We start from the raw sequence: 27,197 nt of genomic DNA, 5'->3' as shown, positions 1-27,197 counted from the left end.
CAGGAGCAGGAATGAGCACCGACTTTTAAAGGGGAGATGACTACGATGGCTCTTAAAGGGGACTAATATTAAACTGACCAAATTTAGTAAAAACGCAGTGGATATCGAGGGGAGAGAAGCCTAATATTTAAAAGGATGGGCAAACATTTTTGGAAGAGAATCGCAGCATTCCTCTCAGTCCTCACACATTTCTTGTTCTAAAATACCTTGCACAGCCTGTGAACAGGGCACTCGGGTGGAGTCAGTGGCATCTTCGACTCCACCCACTGAATTTAAATCCATAGCAGGGAAATCAAAAGAGGACTCTCTGGCTCCAACGAGGGTATCTCGTTGGAGCCAGTTGAAATCTGAGGGTATCCTCATGACATTAAGATGGCCCAAGGTAAATAATAATAAATATTAACTAAGTCAGAACAAGATAGAACACAGCCCCTTTCGAATCCCAGGAAGAAGGTTACAAAGAAGCTGAATGAGAAACTTCACTAAAAGAGAGGAATATGAAAATAGAGACAAAGTAGTTGGTGTCAAAAAGGAAAAGAACAAAAGGAAACTAAAACTGGCACTAGGGGAAGAAGAAATGGATTTATTGCGCAGGAGGTACAGAAGTAGGGATAGGTGCCATTGTAAGCTTGTTTAAAAACTTGTGCAAAGTTGTTGTGCCTGCAGGACAGTATCACCTACAACATGCCACTATCTGGGGAGTGAGGTAAAAGAGTATGTGGACCCTTAAGAACGGGCAGAAGACAGAGCTCAGGTAGGATGTGTAGTCGTTATTTCCATCCAGGTAGCTCCCCAGAGGCAAGATCAACAACAAAGAAGAAGTGATATTGTCCTGTCCCTATAATATATACTATCTGGGGACGGCCAACAAACAAAGAAGGCTGAGGAGGACACAAACAATCTTCCTGATATAGTAGTGGCCAGAGGATCTGGGGTGATGGAGGAACTGAAGGAAATCAACATTAGGCAGGAAATGGTGTTGGATAGATTGATGGGACTGAAGGCTGATAAATCCCCAGGGCCGGATGGTCTGCATCCCAGGGTACTTAGGGAAGTGGCTCTAGAAATCGTGGATGCATTGGTGATAATTTTCCAATGTTCTATAGACTCATGATCCGTTCCTGTGGATTGGAGGGTAGCTAATGTTATCCCACTTTTTAAGAAAGGCGGGAGAGAGAAAACAGGGAATTATAGACCAGTTAGCCTGACATCGGTGGTGGGGAAGATGCTGGAGTCAATTATAAAAGATAAGATAGCCGAACATTTGGATAGCAGTAACAGAATCTGTCCGAGTCAGCGCGGATTTACAAAGGGGAAATCATGCTTGACTAAACTTCTGGAATTTTTTGAAGATGTAACTAGGAAAATGGACAAGGGAGAGCCAGTGGATGTAGTGTACCTGGACTTTCAGAAACCATTTGATACAATACAATACAATACAATTCAATTTATTGTCATTTGGACCCCTTGAGGTCCAAACGAAATGCCGTTTCTGCAGCCATACATTACAAACAAATAGACCAAAGACACAACATAATTTACATAAACATCCATCACATCGCTGTGATGGAAGGCCAAAAAAAACTTATCTCTCCACTGCACTCTCCCCCCCGATGTCAGAGTCAAAGTCTAAGCCCCCGGCGGGCGATGGCGAATTGTCCCGTGGCCATTAAAGCCACGCCGGGTGATGCAAGGTCGCACACCGGGTCTTGATGTTAGAGCCCCCGGCGTGCGCTCGCAAACTCCCGCGGCCATTCCAAGCCGCGCGGGGCGGTGATGTAGGCCCCGCTCCAGGAGCTCTTCAACCCCGCAACTCGGGCGGGAGAAGTCGCCGTTGCGGGAGCCCTGAAAAGCGGACTCCCTCCAGGGACCCGCGGGCTCCCGGTGCCGCCGCCCGCCAGACCCGCAGTTGCAGCCACCGAATCTCCGGAGGTCGGGCCGCAGCAGCGTCCACCACAGCTCCACCCGCTCTGGACTCGGCCAGCTCCGCGACGGTGAGGTGAGTAGTCGGCACCACAGCCCCCGGTCTTCCTGTTGGAGGCCGCTCCTCGTTGCAGCCCCAACAACAACGGAGACCCGACAAAGAAAAGGTCGGGTCTCCCGTGCAGGGAGAGATTAAAAGTTACCCCCAACCCCCCCCCCCCCCACACCACCCTTCCCCCCACCCACATACCCCAACAAAAAAAACATAAACTACATAAAAACATAGACATAAAATAATAAAAAACGCAGACGGACTGCAGAGGCCGCTGCTGACGAGAGTCGCGCCGCCCACCGATAAGGTCCCACATAGGAGATTAGTGGGCAAAATTAAGGCAAATGGTATTGGGGGTAGAGTACTGACATGGATAGAGAAGTGGTTGGCAGACAGGAAACAAAGAGTAGGGATTAACGGGTCCCTTTCAGAATGGCAGGCAGTGACTAGTGGGGTACCACAAGGCTCGGTGCTGGGACCGCAGCTATTTACAATATACATCAATGATTTGGATGAAGGGATTCAAAGTAACATTAGCAAATTTGCAGATGACACAAAGCTGGGTGGCAGTGTGAACAGTGAGGATGATGCTATGAGAATGCAGTGTGACTGGACAGGTTGGGGGAGTGGGCAGATGCATGGCAGATGAATTTTAATGCGGATAAATGTGAGGTTATCCGCTTTGGTAGCAAAAACAGGAAGGCAGATTACTATCTAAATGGCGGCATCTGGGGGGGTCCTTGTACATCTGTATATGAAAGTAAGCATGCAGGTACAGCAGGCAGTGAAGAAAGCGAATGGTATGTTGGCCTTTATAACAAGAGGAATCGAATATAGGAGCCAAGAGGTCCTTCTCCAGTTGTACAGAGCCCTAGTGAGACCACACCTGGAGTATTGTGTGCAGTTTTGGTCCCCTAATTTGAGGAAGGACATTCTTGCTATTGAGGGAGTGCAGCGTAGGTTTGCAAGGTTAATTCCCGGGATGGCGGGACTGTCATATGCTGAGAGAATGGAGCAGCTGGGCTTATAAATTCTGGAGTTTAGAAGGATGAGAGGGTATCTCATTGAAACATATAAGATTGTTAAGGGTTTGGACACGCTAGAGGCAGAAAACATGTTCCCGATGTTGAGGGAGTCCAGAACCAGGGGCCACAATTTAAGAATAAGGGGTAAGCCATTTAGAACGGAGACGAGGAAACATTTTTTCTCACAGAGAATGGCGAGTCTGTGGAATTCTCTGCCTCAGAGGGCGGTGGAGGCAGGTTCTCTGGATGCTTTCAAGAGAGAGCTAGATATGGCTCTTAAAAATGGCGGAGTCAGGGAATATGGGGAGAAGGCAGGAACAGAGTACTGATTGGGGATGATCAGCCATGATCACATTGAATGGCGGTGCTGGCTCGAAGGGTCGAATGGCCTACTCCTGCACCTGTTGTCTATTGTCTATTGTCTATTTCTGCTCCATTGTATTCCTACTCCTTCAGAATTAATATCAAAAAGGAAGAAAAGGATACATACCCTAGTGCCCAACTATAACATAATATCTGATACCAGTGAAGGGAAAAGAAGAGAATAACATCTGATACTCTGAAAAAAAAATACGAACAGATTCAGAAGACCATTGAGGCAAGCACCAGTTAGAACAAATTAAATTTGGATGTGAATACTCCTCTGTGGTTCGGGGACACCTACTTTGCGTCTAAATTCTAGTCATTAGAAATAAATTGTCAAAATTCTGAATTCGATCTCTAAATTGTATAGTGATGAATTGGAAGGACATTAAAGCTTGGGATTTGGAACTGACTAATGAGATCTATATTAGGAGTATTTACAATTTGATAATTAACTTGGTATTTTAATTGTCTCACCCCCAGACAGGCAGCCAAAACGGAAGGATTGTTTAAAGAACATCAGGGAAGGATGGAACTTGGAAAGGACTAATGTTTAAATTTTGAAAAAATCAGGAGTGACATTGTTGAACCCTTGGTTAAATTTGATTATTTATTGAACACTTTCACACAACATAAATTGCTCCCTCTTTAACCGTTATAAAAATTATTTTACCTCTATAGGGTGGAACGGACTTGACGACAAACAGACTTAAATTGTTGAAATTCTCAGTTCAGATTCGGTTTTGCTTTGCTTTGTTTTTTAATTTAATTTATTTTTATTCTTATTTTATTATTATCAATTTTTCTTTTTTTTCTTCTTTAATTTAGGGGGGTTTGTTTTTTCCTTTTTTCTTTTTCTTTTTGTCTTTTTGTCTTTGTGTTTTTTTTTGCATTTATAAGTTTCCTTTTAAAGATTTAACTATATTTACATAGAGACCGCGAGGTCTATATTCATTGTGTATTTTGAGACTGGTCTCATATTAGGTTATACCTGTTATTAATGTAATCCTGATCCCTATGTATCAATACCATTGTTATGTTTATCATTATTCTTTTTTGCTCTGTTTTTTATGTTTTATTTTGGGGGGTTTTGGAAAAAAAACAATATAAAGATTTTAAAAGAAAGAAAGGAAAGGACAAGTAAAATGAAGGAATATCCAGGGAACATGAGAGGTGGCATTGAAATAGTAAGAAAGAGGAAATGTGAATAGCAGAACTCCCCTTCGAGAAACCAAAGTTAACTGCCTAGAAATAGTTACTGGAGGAGAAGTCTTAATGAATTAGAAGGAGTACTAGGGAAATGGGTACTTGTGTCAGAGTCGATGTATTTGGCCGGTGAATTAAAATTTGTCTAACCCTTGATAGTAAAGCGACTCCTATTATCAAGGTGTAAAGAAATTGTCCTTAGATTCTTAATAGGCATTATAATAATCTACAATATATGGAAATTAATTGATTAAATTTCAACAGCTGGGAATTCCACAGCAATTGAATGGAACTATGTTATCGACCACAAGCTGTGGAATGAAAAGGGTGAGGGATCCTAAAACTCAAAATCTTAAATTGAAGGCTGAGACTGAATTTGGTTGTATTGAAACATTCCTCAAGGTTTTCCTTGAATAAGAGTCATGCCTGTAGGGAAATATGGACTGAACCCAGCTGAAATTGATAGGAGAAACCATCATCAGAAATACATTGAAGAACATCATATGAATAAGGAGATAAATTGACTGAGCTCCGGAAGTGGTGGCGCTGTTGAACAGCTGCGGCTCGCCTGCAGTCCATTTGTTTTTACTTTTTGTTGTTGTTTTTTTTGTCTTGTTTTAGCTAAATTTTAGTTTATTAGGTTGTGTTATGGGGGGAGGGGGGAGGGGGGGGGGTGAAACATGTTTTTTTGTCTCTTCCTTTAGGGGAATGCGACTTTCTTGTCGTATCCCCCTTCTCTGCCTCCGTCTGCGCTGAGGCCTAATGGCGGAGCTGGCGGTCTCCAACCTGCGACCGACCTCGAGGCTCCGGAGGCAGAGCCAGCCAGGACCTACAACGCGAGGCTGACCGACTTCGGGGCTGAGGCAGCGGTGGCCCGACTCGCTGATGCGGCGTTCCAGCTTTCGGCAGCGGCCCGGAGCTGAGACTGCGGGACTCGGAGCTGAGGCAGCGGGACTCGGAGCTGATGCAGCGGTGGCCCGACTCGCTGAGGCAGCGGGACTCAGAGCTGAGGCAGCGGGACTTGGAGCTGAGGCAGCGGGACTTGGAGCTGAGGCAGCGGGACTCGGAGCTGATGCAGCGGGGACTCGGAGCTAATGCAGCGGGACTCGGAGCTAACGCAGCGGGGAATCGGAGCTGATGCACGCGGGACCTCGGAGCTGAGGCAGCGGGACTCGGAAGCTGATGCAGCGGTGGCCCCGGACTCGCTGAGTCAGGTGGGACTCGGAGCTGAGGCAGGTGGGACTCGGAGCTGAGGCAGCGGGACTCGGTAGCTGATGACAGCGGGACTCGGGAGCTGATGCAGCGGGACTCGGAGCTGATGCAGCGGTGGCCCGACTTGCCTGAGGCAGGCGGGACTCGGAGCTGAGGCAACGGGGACTTGGACCTGATGCAGCGGTGGCCCGACTCGCTGAGGCAGCGGGACTCGGAGCTGAGGCTGTGACGGGCCGACTCGGAGCGGAGACAGCGTTCCGGCTTTTGGCAGCGGCGACATCACCACGGAGGTCCGCTGGACTGGAGGGCGGCATCTTCGGCCTGGATCGATCGCCTCAGCGCAGAGGGAAAACAAGGAGGGAAGAGACAGAGACTAAGACTTTGCCTCCATCACAGTGAGGAGGTGCTTGGTGAACTCACTGTGGTGGATGTTAATTTGTGTTTATTGTATGCTTTGTTATTTATTATTATTGTGTATGACTGCAGGCAACGAAATTTCGTTCAGACCGAAAGGTCAGAATGACAATAAAGGAATCAAATTCAAATCAAATTCAAATTAAAAAAAATAGCTATATATTAGTGTTGATCCCTGTATGGGAAAGATTAAATAGAAAATGGGCTTGTGACTGACAGAATAGTAATGGTACAGTGGATTAATGTATGGGAAAGCATCCGTGCATGAATGGTAACTTACTTCATCCCAAGTTCTCTTAGGAATTATAGGTTCAGCTATGGATAGAGTACAGAGGGATTGACAACAGAGATGGAGGGGATCCACGTCCACGAAAACTCGGGAGGTGAAGACCCATCAGACGGAAATTGTGAAGCTACGCCCACGAAAACTCAGGAAGCTTGATGAGATTCTGTGAAGACACATCATCATCTGGTTGCCAATATGATTAATAATGTAAGAGTCACCCATGTATATCTGAGTATCGTAAATGATGGTTTATCATATATGATAAAAGGGAGGAATGTTAATCCTGGCTAAATTGGAGCAGCCATGGCATTAAAATTGAGTAATTGCTTATGTACTGCTAGGCCACTTGGGTCAAGTTAAATGTGCCTCTGCAGAACTGAGACAAGCTGCTGAATGGTGCCAGCATGTCTGTGGCCCAGATAAGAGCTGCAGAGAAAGAATGAGACATCTGCAGAAGTCTTACAATGAAGTGTGAAATGCATAGAGCTAATTGGATCAATGCAAACCAGATATACATAGTGTAAATAATGTTGTGAAAGCTTCCTTTGTTAGTTGTTGATTGGTTGAAATGTTAAGCTGTGTCTGGGTTGTCTGAATCTCAAGGCATATGTTGCATTATTCATCTATGTTAGCTTCCTTCTTGAAGCCTCATCAGATACAATGTATTAGTTACTATGTTATTGGGTTAGGGAACTGTCAATCATGTACTGCTGTAATCGATATGTGTTATTGGACTGTCTCGAGACCACCTCCATGTAGTTCAGAACCCTGAAGGTTCGGGGACCTATTAAAGGCAGCCCCCACGAGGTTCTTTGTAATTCTGGAAGAGCGCTTGGGACGGCATGACCTTTTGGAGTGTCCCTGCTTGCACAAGGCTAGGAGGGATTTAACCCGCGGTGGTTAGTTATTGTATTGGGGAATTTGTGTTGTGTTATCCAAAATAAAGTTTAGTTGCTCAAGTGCTTGATTCAATATTTTATTGACTGAACCTAGACTGGGGGGAGCTTAGAACAAGCTATTATTAATGGCTTCAATTAATTTTGCAGACCCACTGTCTTCTATATAATAGTTGTTCACTTTGTTAGTTAACACACTTTAATTGATAGACCATAGCTTGAAAAGGAGGTCCCTTCTTGTTGCTTCCAAGTGCATACTGTCGTTGTGTCCTTGGGCAAGACACTTCACCCACCTTTGCCTGTGTGTGAATGTGTGTGATTGTGTGTGAGTGATTGGTGGTGGTCGGAGGGGCTGTAGGCGCAGATTGGCAGCCACACTTCCGTCAGTCTGCCCCAGGGCAGTTGTGGCTACAGAAGTAGCTTACCACCACCGAGTGTGACTGAGGAGTGAATGAATAATGCGATGTAAAGCGCCTTAATTATTAGAAAGGCGCTATATAAATCCCATCCATTATCATTATTATTATTATTTCTTAAGCAACAGCAGTCTCTGATATCAATTGATGCATCTTGATGAGTCTTAATGTCAGTTACATGCAGAAATTTCATGTAATAAGCAGAATTAATTTTCTTTCTGAATTCTTTCTGATACATTAGTTTCTTCCTTCATTATTTCCACTAACCTCATCATCAATTTTATGCTCCAGTCATCCAGGTTCAATATCAATGCAGCTTACATCTGATCATTTTCTTCCACACGTACTCCTATTTATCGTGCGATTACTTTCCATTGACATTGTTTGTTCTACTTATATTCTGTCGTAATTCACCAAAACTGTGGGCTATGGTTGACATTATACTCATTATGACTCATCACAGTGCTTCGAGAACTTTCTGCCTAAAATCTTCCGTTTTATACAGAACAGTCTGTCTCTAAAAAGTAGAGAAAGTTAGTATGTGACTATCTAAGTCCCACATAGAGTCATACAGCATGGAAATAGGCAATTTGACCTAACTCATCCATGTCGACCAAATTGCCTAACCCAGCTAATCCCACTTGCCTGCACTGGCCGATATTGCTCCAAACCTTTCCTACCCCAAGTGCTGCTTAAATTTTGCATTAGTACCCACCTCTACCATTTCCTCTAGCTGCTCGTTCCACGTACTCACCACCCTCTCTGTGAAAAAGTTGTCCCTCAGTTCCCTTTTAATTTTTTTCCCCTTCTCGCTTTCAACCTAGACTCCCCCAAATTAGGGGAGTGTGGCCATTCACCTTATCTATGCCCCTCATGAATTTTACAAGATCATCTTTATAAGATCATCCTTCAGCTTCCCATGCCCCATGGAAAAGATCACAGTTGTCTTTAATTTCCTCATTATTGAATTGAATTGGATTGAATTGAATACTTTATTGTCACCTGTGACTACTCACAGTGAAATTCTTTGCTTGCATACCCAAGGTATGCAAATAGTCGCCACGTAAAGGGCGTTGACAAAGTTATAAAGTATCCCACGCCAGGTGCTCCTTAGTTCTTCCCCCTCTTTTGTGCACACTTTCCAGTTCAAAGTCAAAGTATCCTTTATTGTTTAATGACATCCTTCCTCGAGCAGGGCAACCAGTACTCCAAATGTGGCCTTACCATCTTCTTGTGCAGCTGTAGCATGATGCCAAAATGTTGCTTGTTCCACGTCCTGTTGAGTCCATCTCAACCAACTGGCACTGTGAGAGCATGTTTTCCACAGGGACAGCAGCACTTGTGGAAGGCAGGCCATAGGAATGGTACCACTTCCCTCCAGCAAAGGGTGGAGCCCCACATACTGCTGAAGAATAATCACCATGGGTGGAGCACCTCTGCCCCCTTTGGATTACACCGTTTAAGGATGACGTGTGACATTTTCCAGTATGCTCCCTATCAATAGATCAGGTAACCAGGTCATAGAGTCATTACAACATGGAAACGGGGCCTTCAGCATAACTTGCACATTCTGACCAAATGCCCCATCTACACTAGTCCCAACTCACTCGCATTTAGCCCATATACCTCTAAACCTTTCCTATCTTTCTATCTTCCCAGCAAGAGGGCCTGAAAACATCGAACTGGCTGCGGAGGCCACAAGTGGGCCCCGACCTCGGGTGATCACAGAGGAAGAGGACTGATCTTTCTGATGCCTTTCCCCATAGTGGAAAATGTTGATTCTGTTGTGGGGGGCTGTTCATGTTCAATTCTATAATGTGTTGTGTCATTTTAATTTTTTTAATTTTTCTATGGATGTACGGAAATTATTTCTTCCATGTAAAGCATTTTGGTTTCAGTTGATTTAAATGTGCTATATAAATAAAATATAACCATATAACCATATAACAATTACAGCACGGAAACAGGCCATCTCGGCCCTTCAAGTCCGTGCCGAACACTTATTTTCCCCTAGTCCCATCTACCTGCACTCAGACCATAACCCTCCATTCATTTCCCGTCCATATACCTATCAAAATGTACTTACTTACTTACTATCCATGTATCTGTCCCGATGCCTCTTAAATGTTGTTATAGTGCCTGCCTCATTGGCATCTTGTTCCATATTTCCTCTTTATGAAAAGGTTGCCCCTCAGGTTCCTATTAAATCCTTCCCCTCTCACCTTATATCATCTCAGAACAGTGTTCCTGAGGTTTAGGTCCAACCAGGGCACAACAATGGCACAGCTAGTCAACCCTTTGCCTCAGTGCCAGTGCTCTGGGGTGAATCCTGACCTTGGACGCTATTTGCATGGAGTTTACACATTCTCCCAGTCTCCTTGTGGGTTTTTCATGGGTCCTCCAGCTACCTCATACATTTCAAATGCATGCAGGTTGTTAGTTAATTAGTTTCCCCAAGTGGTTAAATGTGGGAGTGGCGGCGCCTAACGGCAGCGGCTCGACTACAGTCGTCTGTCTTTTTTTATTTTTGTCTTGTTAAATGTATGTCTTGAGTTAGTTTTTATTATTTTTTTATAGTTGTGTATATGTGGGGGGTGGTGGGGGGGCTGTGGGGGAAACCGTTTTAAATCTCTTCCCTGTGCGGGGACCCGACTATTCCCTGTCGGGTCTCGGATGTCGTTGGGCCTAACATCGTGGAGCCGGCGGCGACCTCCGGCCGGGACTAACCTGAGGGCTCCAGTTGCAGAGCCTGCAGAACAGACATCGCGGAGCTGGCCAACTTCGGAGCGGGAAGAGCTGTGGTGGCGTGCGGCTGCGACCCGACTTTGGAGTTCGGAGGCACCGGCCGCAGACCCGGTGGACGGGAACATCGGGAGCTCGCAGGTCCCTGGTGGGAGACCGCTTTTCCGAGCTCCGCAACGGTGACTTCTCCCGCTGGAACCGCGGGTTTAAGGACATGGAGCCGGGGCCTAACATCGCCCGGCGTGGCTTAAACGGCCTCAGGACTTACCATCGCCCGCCGGGGGCTTTAACATCGGAGCCCCAGTTCGCCTCGACACTGCAGTTGGACTGCTGGACCACGGGAGAAGGAACAAAGGGAAGAGATAAAGACTTTGCCTTCCATCACAGTGAGGAGATGTTGGAGATTCACTGTGATGGATGTTTATGTAAACTATGTTAAGTGTGGGTCTTGGATTGTTTTGTAATGTAAAAAACTGTAGAAATTATATTTCGTTCAAACCTAGGTTTGAATGACAATAAATGCATTCTATTCTATTCTAAATCTGGGAGGATTTGGTAAGGTGGGAAGAATAATAAGTGAAATTGAATTGAATTGAATTGAATGCCTTTATTGTATTAATGTATTGAATTGAATTGGAAGATGCAGCATAGAAACAGGCATTCTGAGTCCTTGCTGATCATTGATCACCCTATTCACAATAGTGCCTGTTATCCTACATCTCTATGTCACTGTAGGTTGAGGGGAGACCTAATAGAAGTATATAAAATAATGAGAGGCTTAGATTGATTTTACTTCGGAGTCACGTGAGTGACTACGTGAAGAAGGGCCGTCCGTCTGCATGCGCGTCATTACGTCTGAACGCAACACGCACGACGGACTGGCAGGCATTGAGCCTCCCAGGCCGTCGGGATGAGCAGGTAAGGAAAGTTGAACTAACTTACCTGCGTTCTTTCGGGCTTGAAGTTTTTTTCAGAGCCCAGATGTCGAGGAGACGGCCCGCGGGGATGTCGGCTGCCGAAGACCGCAGCTTTCCAAATAGCGGGCGACGGTCTTGTTCCCGACATTAGCGCCGACAGCAGAATCGGCAGGAGACTTTGCGCGGGAGCAGGAGCTCCGTGGTTGTCCTGCGGGACGTAATGCCACCCGCAAGTCTAAACTAACCCGTTGACTCAGATGAGTCCGGGGAAGAGGGATACCCTCCCTCAACGGAGAGCGTCTGAGGACGACTTCTCCCACATGGAGCAACTTATGGAGAAGTTGCTCCAACAATAATCTGCTCCAAAGGAAGGAGCAGTATCAGCACGGCCTACAGCAGTGCCGGTGCCAGGAGCCTCGCACATGGGGCAGCCCAATGTCTTCCCCATTGAAGGGGGAACTACATGTGGAAGAAACCACTCTGAATCAGAGTACAAAGAGAGGGGGGGAAACCTTCCCAGGGACAAGCAGAAGAAAGGAAGTAAGTAAGTAAGTTTTACTTATATTGCACTGTTTAAGTCAACACCAAAATGCTTTACATAAAGGGAATAATAAGCTTCCATACAAACAAACAGAAAGTAAGTGCTTCTGCAATCATCCAGGTTCCACTGGGTGCTTCTCTGGATGGAATCTAGCTCTTGACAGCCCGAGTATTATGGAGAACCCGCAGGCAGCAGCACCTGTTTTCAGGGCTGCACAAATGTCTCCTGCTCTAAGGAGAGGAGCATTCATGGTCCTTTTCAGTCTGACCAAAGCTAGAATCTCATTTAGGTCCACTGGAAGGGCCATGTCAGCACAGGTATCCTCAGGGGCCTGCGGCAGCACCTGTTTTCAGGGCTGCCTACGAACCTCACTCTCAGTGGAGCGGTTCACTGAATCCGGTGGTAGCTTGAAAGCTGGGCACGGAAATACGATCAGAGTCATCTTTCAAGGCAGACTCAAAATAATGGCCAGAATTGTCCTACAAGGCAGGCTCAGTATGATGAGGTTTCAGACCAGACCCAAGCAGAGGTCGGGAAAACATGGAATCCACACTCCTTACCAGTCCTACTCCCAATCAAGGAGAGGAAAGGAATCCGCATCAGGGGCCTTTGGGCTTACCACAAGACCACTGGTAGCCATGGAGGTAGGTGGGTCTGGGTTTACTGAAACAAGGGATTGTGGAGCAGTTACATGTTGGTAATTTACTCTTGTGTTCTTGTTCAAAATGACAATAACAAGAAATTTCAGAACGGGGTTTTTAAAAACAGATAATAACGTGATAATTTTACTGCACAACATACACAGGTTCCAAGCAGACTTGGAACTCGGACTGGAATTGTCTTCGAGGCAGGCCCAGTATTTTTGGGCAGGATTGCCATTCAGGACATGTGACAGATGGAGGATGTCACTTCATCCAGGTGTAACTCATTTGTGCAGTATAGACTTTTAGAAACAGTAATTTTGTTACGGTTTAACTACTGTTTTATAGGAGCTTCCTATAGAATGGTCACATGGCATGCATCGACCTCAAAGATGCATACTATTCGGTGTCTATTCACTAAAAACAGGAGATATTTGAAGTTTAAAATGGATGGTATGGATCTGCCAAATGGGTTGACATCAGCTCCTAGACTATTGACAAAACTACGGAAACCAATTCTGAGTCTACAAAGGTCTCAGAACCACATAGTAATGGCATATTTGGACAATTTCATTTTGGAGGCACCAAGAATTGGCAGAAGCATCAGTCAAAGCAAACCAAAACCCTGTTTGATAGAATTGGTTACCTCATCCATCCAGTTAAATCAAAATTGACACCTACAAGGGTAATTGATTACCTAGGATTTACTATCAAAAACAGTAAATACGTTGGTGACTTTGCCTAGGGGCAAACGACAATATTAATTAAGCCTGCAATGACCTGATAGTCAAATTCTAGCCATCTATCAGGCAACCAGCGAGTGTAATTGGCAAATAGTAGCTGCATTCCCAGCAGTACGGGCCTTTGCATTACCAAAACTTACAGCAAGCAAAGGAATGAACACTCAAATTATATGCAGGCCGAATTGGCAAACTATGGATTGCCAGCAGAGGCCATTGTTGAATAACTATGGTGGATAACGAATGGGAGACAGCTCAGGGAAATTTTGCTCGAAAGCCATCGAGGGTTCTTGAGACCTATGCAAGCGGCTAAGGATGGGGAGAAACCAACACAGTCTAAAGCTGTGGGGGCAGATGGAATGAGCAGGAGTCTGTAATTCCCCAACACATGGAATCAATTACCCAGAATTGTTGGGGGCACAATATGGACTCAAGGTTCTCTGTAGCGATATGCAACTGGTGCTTGTTCAAATTCAGATTGATAACACCACTGCGGTGGCATATATCCATTAACAAGGGTGGTGTAAAATCTGTATCTTACGACAGATTGTCGAACATCATTTGGCACTGGTGTATCAAGAGGAATATTTGGGAAATCTACGAGGTAGATATAACACGGTGACAGATGCTGGATCACGAATGTTTAATAACAACACAGAATGGATGTTGAATCAGACAGTATTTAACAAAATAACTACACGATTTGGTATACCAGATGTTGATCCGTTTGATCTAGACTAACCATAAGTTACCCAGATATGTGTCCTGCGAGCTGGATCCAGGAGCAAGGCAGTGGATGCTTTCTCCCTCAATTGGGGAGGAATGTTTATGTATGCTTTCCGCCAATTTGTCTCACAAACCGATGCTTGACATAAATCAAGCAAGATTAAGCCACAGGCATATTGGTAGTGCCAGATTGGCCTACTCAAGCCTGGTCCCCAAAAATGTTGGGAATTATAGTCCAGCCAGTAATGGCTGTACCCAAGAGCAGGGACCTCCTAGTGAACCCAGTTACAGGGTGCAATCATCCACTACATGAACGTATAACTTGTTGGTCTGCAGATTCTGAGGAGGCCATTTCAAGGCATAGGACTGTCCGAACAAATACAACACAGTTCGGATAACGGATGTCTTGGAGTTCCTATCAACTGTACTATAACTATAAACTAAGTTATAGTGCATCTTTAGTGCCAGAGGCGCACTCTCCTCCAATCTGATGCCGGAAGCAGGGCACAGTTCGATAGGAACGCACCCCTTTACAACAAAATTTATGAAGGGAATTTACAATTTAAGACCTCCAAGGCCAAGTTACACTGACACATGGGATGTGAGCATGGTACAAGCCCCACTTTGACAGTGGGGACCGCCTATAACTAACCCTGAAGGTGGTATGCTGACAAAGAGTCCAGACACTGCAAAAGCTACGGTTGGACTACATGACCACCAATATGAACAACATAACATTCCTAATCAGGAACCTGATAAACAGAGCAGGCCAGGAATGCCAGAGATGGAGATCCAGTTCTTGGCATATCCAGAGGACCAACGGTTGTGTGGGTGGTAACATACTAACACCACTATCTGAGAGTTACGGAGAATCTCAGAGGCACAGAACAATCGGTCCTCATCAGCCATAAAAAAAATAAAAAATAAAAAAAATTAAAAAATTAAAAAAAAACCACACCAAAAGCTGTCAACTCAAACCATCTCCAGATGGTCAAAAGAGGTAATGGCGGTAGCAGGAGTAAACATTTATATGGTTAAATCTCACTCCACCAGGGCTGCATCTACGTCGGCAGCAAGAGCTATGGATGTGCACCTTGACGACATCCTAGTGGCTGCAGGATGGACGAATGAAATAACGGTCCATCGGTTTTATAACAAACCTATAACCGGACTGGGGGTGTTTGCATGTACCATTTTAAGTTCTGTCCCTTAGTTTCCCCCCCAAGGTTGGGAGGGGTAACTTTAAAAAAAACTTTTCTTTCATTTAAAGCATCAGTTTCTTTACTTAACTACGTAATGTCTGAATGCTTTAATGATTACACGCATCCATGGTCAATCCATTCAGTGTGTGACGCCTGGATTCGTAACCGGCGTAAAATCACAGAGCTTTGAAATCTTCACGTAGTCACTCACGTGACTCCGAAGTAAAATAGTAAGTTTAAACGAGAACTTACCAGTTTGAAGTTTGATCTTGATTTTATGAGGAGTTACGATGAGCGATTACGTGAAGATTATCAAGGTCATATGGAAGTTCAAGTTTTTCACAATCTTACTATTCTCAGGTCTTCTTTTTTATCTGTGATTTAACACCGCTGCTTTGAAGATTGACGGCACGCAGACGGACGGCCCTTCTTCACGTAATCGCTCATCGTAACCTCATAAAATCAAGATCAAACTTCAAACTGGTAAGTTCTCGTTTAATCTTACTATTTTTCAGTGTTGAAATGGAAATGCACAGTGCGGTGCAGCGGTAGAGTTGCCACCTTACAGCACCAGAGTTCCGGGTTCAATCCTGACTACAGGTGCTGTCCGTATGGAGTTTGTACCTGTGAGGGTTTTCTCCAAGATCTTTGGTTTCCTCCCACAGTCCAAAGACGTACAAGTTTGTGGGTTAATTGGCTTGGTATAAATGTAAAATTGTCCCGAATGTATGTAGGGTTGTGTTAGTGTGCGGGGATCGGTGGTTGGTGGGGACTTGGTGGGGCGTAGGGCCTATTTTAGTTCTGTATCTCTAAACTAAACTAAAATATTAAAGATTAGTCGGTATAGCTTTAAGGTGAGAGGGGCAAAGTTTAAATGAGATGTGCGGGGTGATTTTTGACCCGGACGGTGGTGAGTGTCTGGAAAGTGCTGCCATCAGTGGTGGTGGAAGCAGATGCAATAGTGGTATTTAATAGTCTTTAAAATAGGCACCAGAGAATAACCAGAAAATACAATTCTCTATTTCAAGCAAACTTTCCTCCTTTAATTACTAAATTAAATGCCCTTACTCAATTTTGGAAAACACTTCCGATGTCTCTCTTAGGCAGAATAAATGCCATAAAGATGATCTCTTCCCACAAATCCTGTACTTATTTCAATCAATACCGATTTACCTTCCTAAAATTTTTTTTTTTAAACTTGATTCTCTGATCACAAACTTTATTTGGGATTATAAAACACATAGAATCCATAAACAGCATAATCCTTCGTTCAAGCCATCTATTTAAACAAAACGTTCACACATTGGGAAAGATTAGGATTAAAAAACTGGGAGATCTTTACGAGATGGGAACTCTTCTCTCACTTCAAGAATTACAGTCGAAACATCATCTGAAAGGTAGTCAATAGTTTAGATGCCTTCAAATTCGAGACTATCTGAAATCATATACCCAAGACTATCAATCTTTGTTGCCAGACACACTAGACAAATGTATGAATAGAAACTTAGAGTCAAACAAGTTAATTTCATATCTCTATAACAACCTTTTAAATATAGAAATCCCATCGTCTGAAGTAATTAGAAGAGCTTGGGAAGATGAACTTGGCCTAAGAATTTTAAAGGTAGATGGGAGGAAAACCTTCTATATATACATAATTGTTCGATCAACGTTAGGCATTCGTTAATTCAATTTAAAATACTGCACAGACTCTATTATTCAAAGTCTAAACTGAATAAGATCTTTCCAAATGTATCTCCTATTTGTGATAAATGTCTTCTTCAGGAAGCAACTATAACCCATTCCTTTGTCTCTTGTATAAAGTTACATAATTTCTGAAGAGGAATTTTTTCAAAAACACTAAAAATAAAATTGGACCCTGACACTGAACTGATCACTCTAGGTACTTCAGAAGCCTGCTCTGAGCTATCACTATTTCAAAGACGTTTCCTTAATTATGACCTGATAACTGTGCTGGCTCCGTTCCTGTTTACCATCTACACAGCGGATCTCCAATATAACACCAACAGCTGCTTTTTACAGAAGTTTTCGGATGATACAGCTGTTGTCGGCCTCATTAAAGGGGGCAATGAGGAGGAGTATAGAGACATAATAAGTAACTTTGTGGAGTGGAGTGCACACAATAACCTCCATCTTAACACCAAAAAAAACAAGGAGATAGTTGTGGACTTCAGGAGGGGGAGGAGGAGGACTCAACCAACACCAATCACCATTAAGGGCACTGAGGTGGAGGTGGTCGCTAACCACAGGTACCTTGGGGTGCAGCTTGACAGTGAGCTGAACTGGAAGTGTCATATGGAGGCGGTGTACAGGAAGGGACAAAGCCGACTGTATTTTTTAAGGAGGCTGAGGTTATTTAACATCTGCCAACCCCTACTGTGCAGTGTCTACCATTCAGTGGTGGCCAGTGCTCTGTTTTTTGCTGTGGCCTGTTGGGGAGATGGCGCCCGCATAGCGGACAAAAACAGACTGGACAAGCTAATCAGGAAGGCCGGCTCAGTGGTCGGGGCTGAGCAACGAACGGTCCAGCAGGTGGCAGAGGCCAGAACTCTGAACAAACTGGGTTCAATAATGACCAACCCCACTCACCCACTCCATGCCCTGAAGGTGATCAAGAGCAGCATCTTCAGTCAGAGGCTGATTGCACCAATGTGCAAAACTGAGAGACATAGGAAGTCCTGTTTACCAGCTGCTATAAGGTTATATAATGCGCATAAATAACTGCACCTTTTTAAAATTAATTGTATTTTAACTGTATTTTAACTTGTATTTTAACATGTTAAGTATGGAAGCCATTTGAGGAAATGTGTGGTGTTATGTCTGTCTTGAAGCTGTCGTGGCACTGTAATTTCCTGTAAAGGATTATTAAAGGTATAATCAATCAATAATCAATCAATCAATAACGGCGAAAAAACTAATACTCAAACTTTGGAAACATACATCAGTCCCTACTCTTAAGATGTGGATTATAAACATGTCCGAGACATGAAATTATTAGACTTGTCATGGCAGAAAAAACAGATCATTTTTCGAAGACATGGACACCATTCATTGATTTATTACAAGGATAGTGTGGTGCAACACAAATGTGGATTTAAATCTAATTATGGGTTGGGTGATGGGTGGAGAGGGATGTGAGGCAGGCATATCACCACTTTTTTCTTTCTTTCTCTTTTTGTCCTTTTTTTTTCTATTCCTCTCTTCTTTCTTTCATTTATTCAACCTTTGGCTACACCACTTTGGTAGTCTAGGGGTTCTATCTTTGTACATCAGTGGAGCTGCACACTAAATCTCGTTGCACTGACGTGCAATGACAATAAAAGATATATTATTATTATTATTATTATCTTTGCACATCTCACTTTCTCTCTTTCTTGCTTTTTTCCCTTTCTTTTTTTCAAATCCAAGCTAAAAAGTTAAAATTGAAGCTGTACAATAATTGTATTATTTCATATGCCATTGGTTCTATTTTTGTACATTTGCTTCTAATAAATAAATATTTTAAAATAAATTATAAAAATAAAATAGGCACAAGGATATGCAGGGGATGGAGGGATATGGATCATGTGCAGGCAGATGATTTTAATTCATCTTGGCATTATGTTCAGAACAAACATTGTGGGCTGAAGAGCCTGTTCCTCTGCTGTGCGTTTCTATGTTTATGTACTGTCTGTGATGATGGCCCCAGCTTTGACCTCCACTCTTGTTCTCTTTAACTTGTCAAGATTTACATACAGTGCAGAATAAAGCACTTCCTGTTGCTATTTATAAATAAAAGAGCAAACGCTGGAGCTACTCAGCACAAGGAGGCATCAATTGAGAGACAGTCAGACTTAACATTTCAAGTTAGTGGCCTCTCATCAGATGTGTCATTTTTATTTCCCTTTGTGCCCAGCTCTGCATGTTAGATTTGCTGCTATTAATCATGAGTTCCTCAGGCTCGCCCAGAATACAATCGTTTTTGTTCTCAACGGCATTGTCACTTTTAATGGGTTTGGTCCTTTGCTTCATTTGTGGGTATTACTACAGGCCTTTTGAAACATGCAGAGTCTAGAGCTGGATGCAGTCTCCTAAACTTAATATTCTTTTCTTTGTATTTTGATAATTTCACAAGTTCTAGGAGCAGAATTAGGTCATTCGGCCCATCCAGTCTACTCCGCCATTCAATCATGGCTGATCTACCTTTCCCTCTCAACCCCATTCCCCTGCCTCTCCCAATAACCTCTGAGTTTGAGTTTAGTTAATTGTCATATGTACCAAGACACATTGGAAAGCTTTTGTTGCATGCTAACCAGTCAGCAGATAGACAGTACATGATTACAATGGAGCCATTCGCAGTGTACAGATACTTTATAAAGGGAATAACATGAATAACTTTTACCGCAAGCTAAAGTCAGTAAAGTCCAATCAAAGATAGTCCAAGGGTCTCCAATGACACCCTTACTAATCAAGATAAAGATCAGATTTTATCCCTTTTAATTATGCTTTGTAGCTGTCCACTAGCTTTTTATGATTGATATACACAGACTCCAGAATCAGTCTTCATTACATAATTCATACTTTGTCGCCATTCAGAAATTGTTCTGAACCTTTCTCCTTCAGGCCAAACCAGACAAAAATGGATGTGGTGGCATTAAGGCAGGGGTCGGCAACCTTGTTCTGCATCGGGGCCGGGGCCATATGTCTGTGAGTGGATGGGGGGTCACATCTATCGCCATAGTTAATAAATGGAGATAATAATAATACATACTAGCTAAACTTTGACATATTTATATATTTAAGCAATATTATGTCTACTGAACACAGCAGTTAGTTTGAGATACTGGTATTGAAACTACCCTCACCCCTCTCTGTCCTAAACATCATGCAGACTCTTTGTTACACTCTCTTCCCTCTCCCCCATTCACTCTCTCTCCCCCTCTCTCCTCCCCTCTCCTCCCCCTCTCCTTCCCCTCTTTCTCCTTCCCCCCCTCTTCTCCCATTCTCTCCTCCCCCTCTCCTTCCCCTCTTTCTCCTTCCCCCCCTCTTCTCCCATTCTCTCCTCCCCCTCTCTCCCCTTCCTACCCCTTTTCTCCCCCCCTCTCTCTCCTCCCCCTCTCTCCTTCCCCCACCTCTCTTTCCTCCTCCTCTCTCCTTCCCCCTCCTCTCTCCTTGCCTTTCCCCCATTCCCTCTCCACCTCTCCCTCTCCTCCCCTCTCTCCCCATCCCCTCCCTTCCTACCTCCGTTTCCCTCCTCTCCAAGGTCCATTCCCGTCCATTCCTGTCCGTCGCGTCCACACGAACCAATTGCTAGCATGGCCGCCATCTTTGAGGAGGGCCACCCTGGCCCTGACCCTCCCCCGGGTAAAGCGCGGGGACGGATGGATCCGGGGCGCGCTGAGCATCAAGCACCGCAGCCGCTGCAACTGCACTTTTACATCTGTGGAACCGCGCCCACCAATCTAAAGAGGGGTTTCGACCCGAAACGTTGCCTATTTCCTTTGCTCCATAGATGCTGCCTCACCCGCTGAGTTTCCCCAGCATTTTTGTCTAACATTTTGCACTGTTTGTGGGATTATATCAGTTCCGATTTTTTGTCAGCAAACAGGATTGCAAGGAGCATTAAAACAAGTCTTTATGTCGCTGGCCAACAGTATTAAACAGCCGAGAGAAGTCTAGATGACGGAAAAAAGATATGCCTGCGGGCCGGATGATTTCGGGTTACGGGCAGGATCCAGCCCATTGGCCTTAGGTTGCCGACCCCTGCATTAAAGTGTTAGTGGTGGACGTTAGGAGGAGAGGAACAACCCTGTCCCCTGTCTCCAGTCTCCATCTATGGTGTGGATGTGGCATCTTATGATTTATATGACTGTTGGCAGATTAATTTCCCTCCTGGGATAAATAAAGTTCTATCGTATTGTAACTCCATTTGCCACAGTCGTGTTCACTCATTCTCCCACTACTCCTCTGCAACTCCTGTCTCTCGTCTGCACGGTTCGCAATACAGCTATTTCAGCGTAGACAGAAATATTAATGGGAGAGATTTCCAAGTGGGGAAGCAGTAATGGAAGTGTTCTGGTTGCCCCCTGCCTCTCCACCTACTACGAAACACTGGGATTTTAGCCCTAGAATGCAACTTTCCTGCACTGAAACTAGCCCTGGTTCACCATCATGGAATGAAAACATCGGAGTAGAGGTCAGATAGACACAATAACTCAGCGAGTTAGGCAGCATGTCTGGAGAAAAAAGATGGGTGACGTTTCGGGTCGGAACCCCCCTCTACAGACTGAAAAGTAGAGAGCTGGGGGAAACCAGAGTTGGGAAAAGGCCAGAACAAACAAAGGCCGACACCCTTCCTTGGTTGTTTGTTGCTGGCAATTATTTGGTCTGGCCTTTATCGACCTCTAATCGTCCCCCCCTCACTACTCTCAGTCTGAAGAAAGGTTGCGACCCAAGATGTCACCCATCCTTTTTCTCCAGAGATGCTGCCTGACCCATTAAGTTACTCCAGCACTCGGTGACTATCTTCAGTGTAAACCAGCATCTGCAGTTCCTTCCACCACACAAAGTAGATCGCAGGACAGGAACAGAATGCACTCCACATAATAATACAACAGGTATTGAGCGTGTGATGGGCAGAGTATGTGATGTCCATTTTGGATCAGTTTGACATATGCAGGATTAAATAAAAATGAAATATGTGGCATTGAGGTGAGCAACAAATGTGTCTATAAACCATAGCTTTATAATGAGTGAAGAAGCCAACATCTCTATTTGATCTCTATGAACAAAAGCCGAAATTACCTAAATCAGCGGAATGACAAATAGAACAAAAACGGAATCATGATCCTGCCAGTCATGGTATTTCCCACTGGTAAATTCTTTAAGCAGTTAATTCTGTAACAGTTCACCTTGTTGAACAGGTATAACATCTGTAAGATTACTCAGTGTTCAACTAATGGGTCTTTAATTGATGTTGAAATCCCTTTACAGCTAATATTATTGCCAAATAATTAACTATGGATTTGTTGTTAGGACTGATAAATTGTCGTAAAAGGAAAAGGAACACTAACAAGTGTGTTATGTTTAGGAGCAGGGCTCATTCGGGAGCAGAGTTGTCCTCACTTTACTATTTGGTTTCCTCCTTGCAATCCACGGAGGGTCGGAGGCAATGCTATTCCTGTTGACAAACAGCTGCCCAGGGTTTCCACATTCCCCTCAGGACAAGGAACAGCCAGCTGGCTGATCCGATTGTATAAAAAACCTCACGAGCAATGGCATTTGGGATTATCCCAAGAAATCTATTAGGCTTTGGACAGCTGAAAAAAAATTATGGAACCATCTGTTGGCTATTTCAAAAAGTTTATTTGTTTGAAATAAGCATTTTTTTTTTTGCCATGAAATACTGCAGCAATTTGTTAATTAAATGCGTACTGGTTGATCCATTTACTTTTTCACCTCTAGGTGGACCTGATATTATTCATGTCTTATATCTTTTGGCCTCGATCCATGTAGACTTTATTGATTACATAATGTCTGCAATTTATATTGGTGAATTTGTTTGTAGATGGGATATTTGTAGGATGTTGAGAGAAAATAGCCTGGCATGATGTTAATCCTCCACATTAGTCTTCATTCTTTTCTCTGCAATGTTAAATCTTCCTCTTAAATGGTATTCACCATAACTCATAAGGGCCTGTCCCACCAGCTTAATAATAATAATACATTTTATTTTCGGGCGCCTTTCAAAGTCTCAAGGACACCTTACAGAAATTAACAGAAGAGAAAAAAAACATATAGTCGGAGAAAAATAAATAATAAGGACATCACCAATACACAAATTAAAGATAGAAATCGCTCCAAAGACAAAAAATCAAAAAACACAATGTGAAGAGAGAGCAGCGGCAGCTAAAGCGCGCCAGCGTCCACTCTCCCTTCCGACAGCCATCTTGGACACAGACTAACATATTAACTTACACACAGAAAAATCATCCCCCCACAGTGGATACCAATGTGGGGGAAGGCACAATGTCCAGTCCCCATCCCCAGTTCACCCAAAGTCAGGCCTATTCAGGCCACCGCTATTGCCTCTACAGAGGCCCGATGTTCCTGGCCGTTCTGGCCGGGTGGTGTTGCCCCGGCGTCGGGAGAGTCCTCACAGCGGTTGGGCCGCCTGGAACGGCTGCTTCCTAGCTGGGGATTGTCGGCTTCCGAAGCCGACTAGGCCGCGGCGGGTTGGAGCTCCCAGGCTCCCGATGTTAGAGTCGGCGCCGCCCGCTCCGCTCCGCAGACCCGCAGCCCGGAGGTGTTGATCTCGGCGGTCACAGCTCACCGGAGCTCCAGCGCGTCGATCCAGCGCGGCGACCCAGGCAAGGCACGCCCGCTCCGCTCCGCGATAGCGCTCCAGCGCTGTGCCGCCAACGAAGCCGAGGTGCTGGGCGGTCCCCGCCAGGAAACGGCGCTCCACGCCCGCTGGTAGGCCACGAGGACGGGTCGACGGGGCAGCCCGGAGAAAAAGCTGCCTCACCGACCAGGTAGGAACCTAGAAGTATAATTACCTGCGGTTTGGTCGCGACCTGCATGCGGCAAGCGCGACCAAACCGGAAGCGGGGGCCGCGCCGAGGTCAAGTGATCCCCGTACAGGGCCGGTCCCACTAGCATGCGCCTGCATGCGGCGAGCGTGACCAAACCGGAAGCGGGGGCCGCACGGATTTCGAGTGAGTGACGTGAAGTTTGAGCGAAGTCCGCGGGAAGTTCGCGCGTGATGTATGGCGTCAAGACGTGCGTACGGCGTCGAGACGCTGCGTACGCCCGTCGAGGTTGGTGCGTAGGCCTCAATGCGGCTGCGGGCCGGCAGGCCTTTGCCGCGCGAAATTTTTGAACACGATCAGTTTTTCGGAGCCCCGCGCGATGTCGGGACCAGCTCCGCACAACTCCATACGGCTCCGGCGATCGAAGTGGGACCGGCCCTGCGAGGCCATACGGCTCAAGCGACCACATTAGGTCGCACTTGCCGCATGCAGTCACATGCTCGTGGGACAGGCCCTTTAGTCATAGAGTAATATAGCATGAACCAGGCCCTTCAGCCCTACTTGCCCATGCTGACCAAAATGACCCATCTACACTAGCCCCATCTGCCCGCGTTTTGCCCATATCTCTCTAAACCTTTCCTATACATGTACCTGTTGAAATGTCCCTTAAATGTTGTTATAGTACCCATTTCAACTACCTCCTCTGGCAGCTCGTTCCACACCCTCCACAAAAAGTTTCCCCTCAGGTTTCTATTAAATCTTTCCCTTAACTCTCACCTTCCTCTGGGACTTGATTCTCCAACTCTGGATAAAATACTCTATGCCTTCACCCTAACTATTCCCCTCATGCTCTTATATGCCTTTGTAAGATCGCCCCTCAGCCCCCATGTGTCATCTCCCACTATATCATGTCCAAGGAAAGTGCTAACAGGTTTCACTGTATTCTGAATGGAGCGGTTTCTCTAGCTTTCTTTATTTGTGTTTATTTTGTATTTATAACCTCTCGTTTTTAATCATTTTTGTCAGTTTTATTACCAGACGTATCTCATTTGAAATAGTATTAGCAACAATAATCTCTTGACTGCCTTTTGATATATCCTGTTATTCTAGCCGTCAATGTGTTTCATTTGGTGCTAGGCTCTCCATTTCTTTTATTGCCTTTTGATCCTTAGCCACAAACGATACAGTGGAAGCTTAGGCAGGACATGAATCAAAGGGAAGATGTCCTCTATCAACAGGCGACACATGCCATCGAGACATTCTAAAGGGCCTGTCCCACTTACGTGACTTTTCAGCAAACTGTCTGCGACCATCAAACTTGGGGGCACTTGCCTGAAAAACCTCGAGCTGGATCGACCGTCGGTGATGAACACACACAAACACATCACAAAGGCGGGGGCCAGGGAAAGCGGGGGAATGCTGTCTGAAATTCACACGGTGCAAAGCCAAGGTGATACTCGCGTTGAACAGGAAGGTTAAAGACGGCCAGCACAGTGCACGGTAAGTCTTTTAAAAGAGTGGGGAAGGGTGGGGGAGAAGGGGGGGGGGGGGGGGGGGGGGAGAAGAAGGAGTGGAGACACCTTTAAGAAGTCAGACAACTTTTTAACAAGCCTGAGATACACAGCTGTGAAGATTAGCGGGCATTTAACATTACCGGTTGGTTTTCCTTGGTGCTGAAAACACGTGTTTACGTTTCTTTTCACGAATGAGTAAAATAAAATGCCCGGTCAGCAAAGGAGATTACTTACGGCTACCTCGACTACCTACAATGACATGGCGATGCCACTACCACTGCACTACGAGTTCAAAAGTATCGATTTTCTTCATGCCGACCAATTTTTACTCGCAGAAAATGTTTCAGCTTGTTGAAAAATGTTCCTCCACCAAACTTAGGCCGCGAGTAGGAACCACTATGCGGGAACTCCTCTCGACCATGAAGGAGACTTACCAGTGACCACCTACCACCATGTGTCGACCATGCTGCGAGCTTGTGGTGAGCGCAAGCTCTGCAAAACTCGCAAATAAGGTCGCCATAGTGGGACAGGCCCTTTAGAAGGTAGCGTGAAGAGCTGGCGATGAAGACCCACAGCAGGTTTTGTTGTCCATTGAACATGATGGAGCATGGGAAGGTGTTTCATGATCTTTCTGTCGGGTTGCCATCTCACAAACAACTGCTCAGCCATGAGTGTCACATTACCCAAATAGATCACTTGACAACCACTGACATGTTTTCCTCTTTACCCCAAGAGAGAATGACATGCTAGAAAAGGAAGCCAAGATAAACACAAATGCCTGTTTTTTAACGCCATAGCGGTGATATTGCCAACAGATATGGGAAGGAACATTACAAAGTCTGAGCGTTTGACAGCACTGGGCCTCCACTCGCTGGGGTTTAGAAGGTTGAGGGGGGACCCGATTGAAACTTACAGAATAATGAAAGGCATAGATAGAGGGGATGTGGAAAGGATGTTTCCTATGGTGGGACCATCCTAGGACCAGAGGTCATATCCTCATAATTAAAGGGCGCTCTTTTAGAAAGGAGGTGAGGAGCAACTTTTTTAATCAGACGGTAGTTAATCTGTGGAACTCATTGCCACAGAAGGCAGTGGAGGCCATGTCAGTGGATATTTTAAAGGCAGAGATAGACAAATTCTTGATTAGAACAGGTGTCAAGGGTTATGGGGAGAAGGCAGGAAAATGGGATTAGGAGGCAGAGAACCATCATAATTGAATTGTGGAGTGGTCAATGGGCTGAATGGCCTAATTCTACTCGTATCACTTATGGCATTATGACCATACGTACTTGGTACAGTGACATTGTTTGTTTTGCATACAATACACCAAATGGCCCAATTCTACTCCTATAACTTGTTAACTTGCGAACTTGTCTGTTGCCATTTGTGCCACTTGGGTGATCAAAGTATCCATGACTTTAATCAACCTCTACCCTCATTCCTCAATCTCTCCTGACTGTGAGGTGGTGGAAGATGTAAGTGTCCACATCTTGCTCTCCTTCATTCATTGCAAGAGAATTTCTGTCTGTTTTAGTAATTTGGTTTATTGGCATTGGCACATTATTACATGAGTAGGGAGGTACGGTGGAAAACTGCTATCAAGTCTAGTCTTATTATAAATGAACACATACACAACTACAACAGATAATGCAAAAAGGAAAGGAAACAGAGTGCAGAATATTAGTGTTACAGCTGCAGAAAAAGTGCAGGTTGAAAAAGGGCACAAAAAGTTTGATTGAGCGATTGGAAATACATCCTGAGCATATAAGAGGGAAGTCATGTTAGGGTGGCAATATGGTGCAGCAATAGAATTTCTGCCTTACAGCGCCAAAGACCTGGTTTCAATCCTGACG

The 27,197-nt window shown here is 44.8% G+C and overlaps 1 long non-coding RNA gene across 1 annotated transcript; it reads right to left on the bottom strand.

Moving 5' to 3' along the window:
- Positions 1-8,783: 8,783 nt before the first annotated feature.
- Positions 8,784-26,665, bottom strand: LOC116984759. Its single transcript, XR_004415118.1, has 3 exons — positions 26,630-26,665; positions 15,454-15,455; positions 8,784-8,795 (listed from the first exon to the last, which is right to left on the bottom strand). It is a non-coding gene; the product is annotated as an uncharacterized LOC116984759 (long non-coding RNA).
- Between the last annotated feature and the right edge of the window lie 532 nt (positions 26,666-27,197).

This window comes from Amblyraja radiata, chromosome 2 (assembly GCF_010909765.2).
Source record: "Amblyraja radiata isolate CabotCenter1 chromosome 2, sAmbRad1.1.pri, whole genome shotgun sequence".
NCBI classification, from domain to species: Eukaryota; Metazoa; Chordata; class Chondrichthyes; order Rajiformes; family Rajidae; genus Amblyraja; species Amblyraja radiata.
This window is presented reverse-complemented; position numbering and strand designations above follow the sequence as displayed.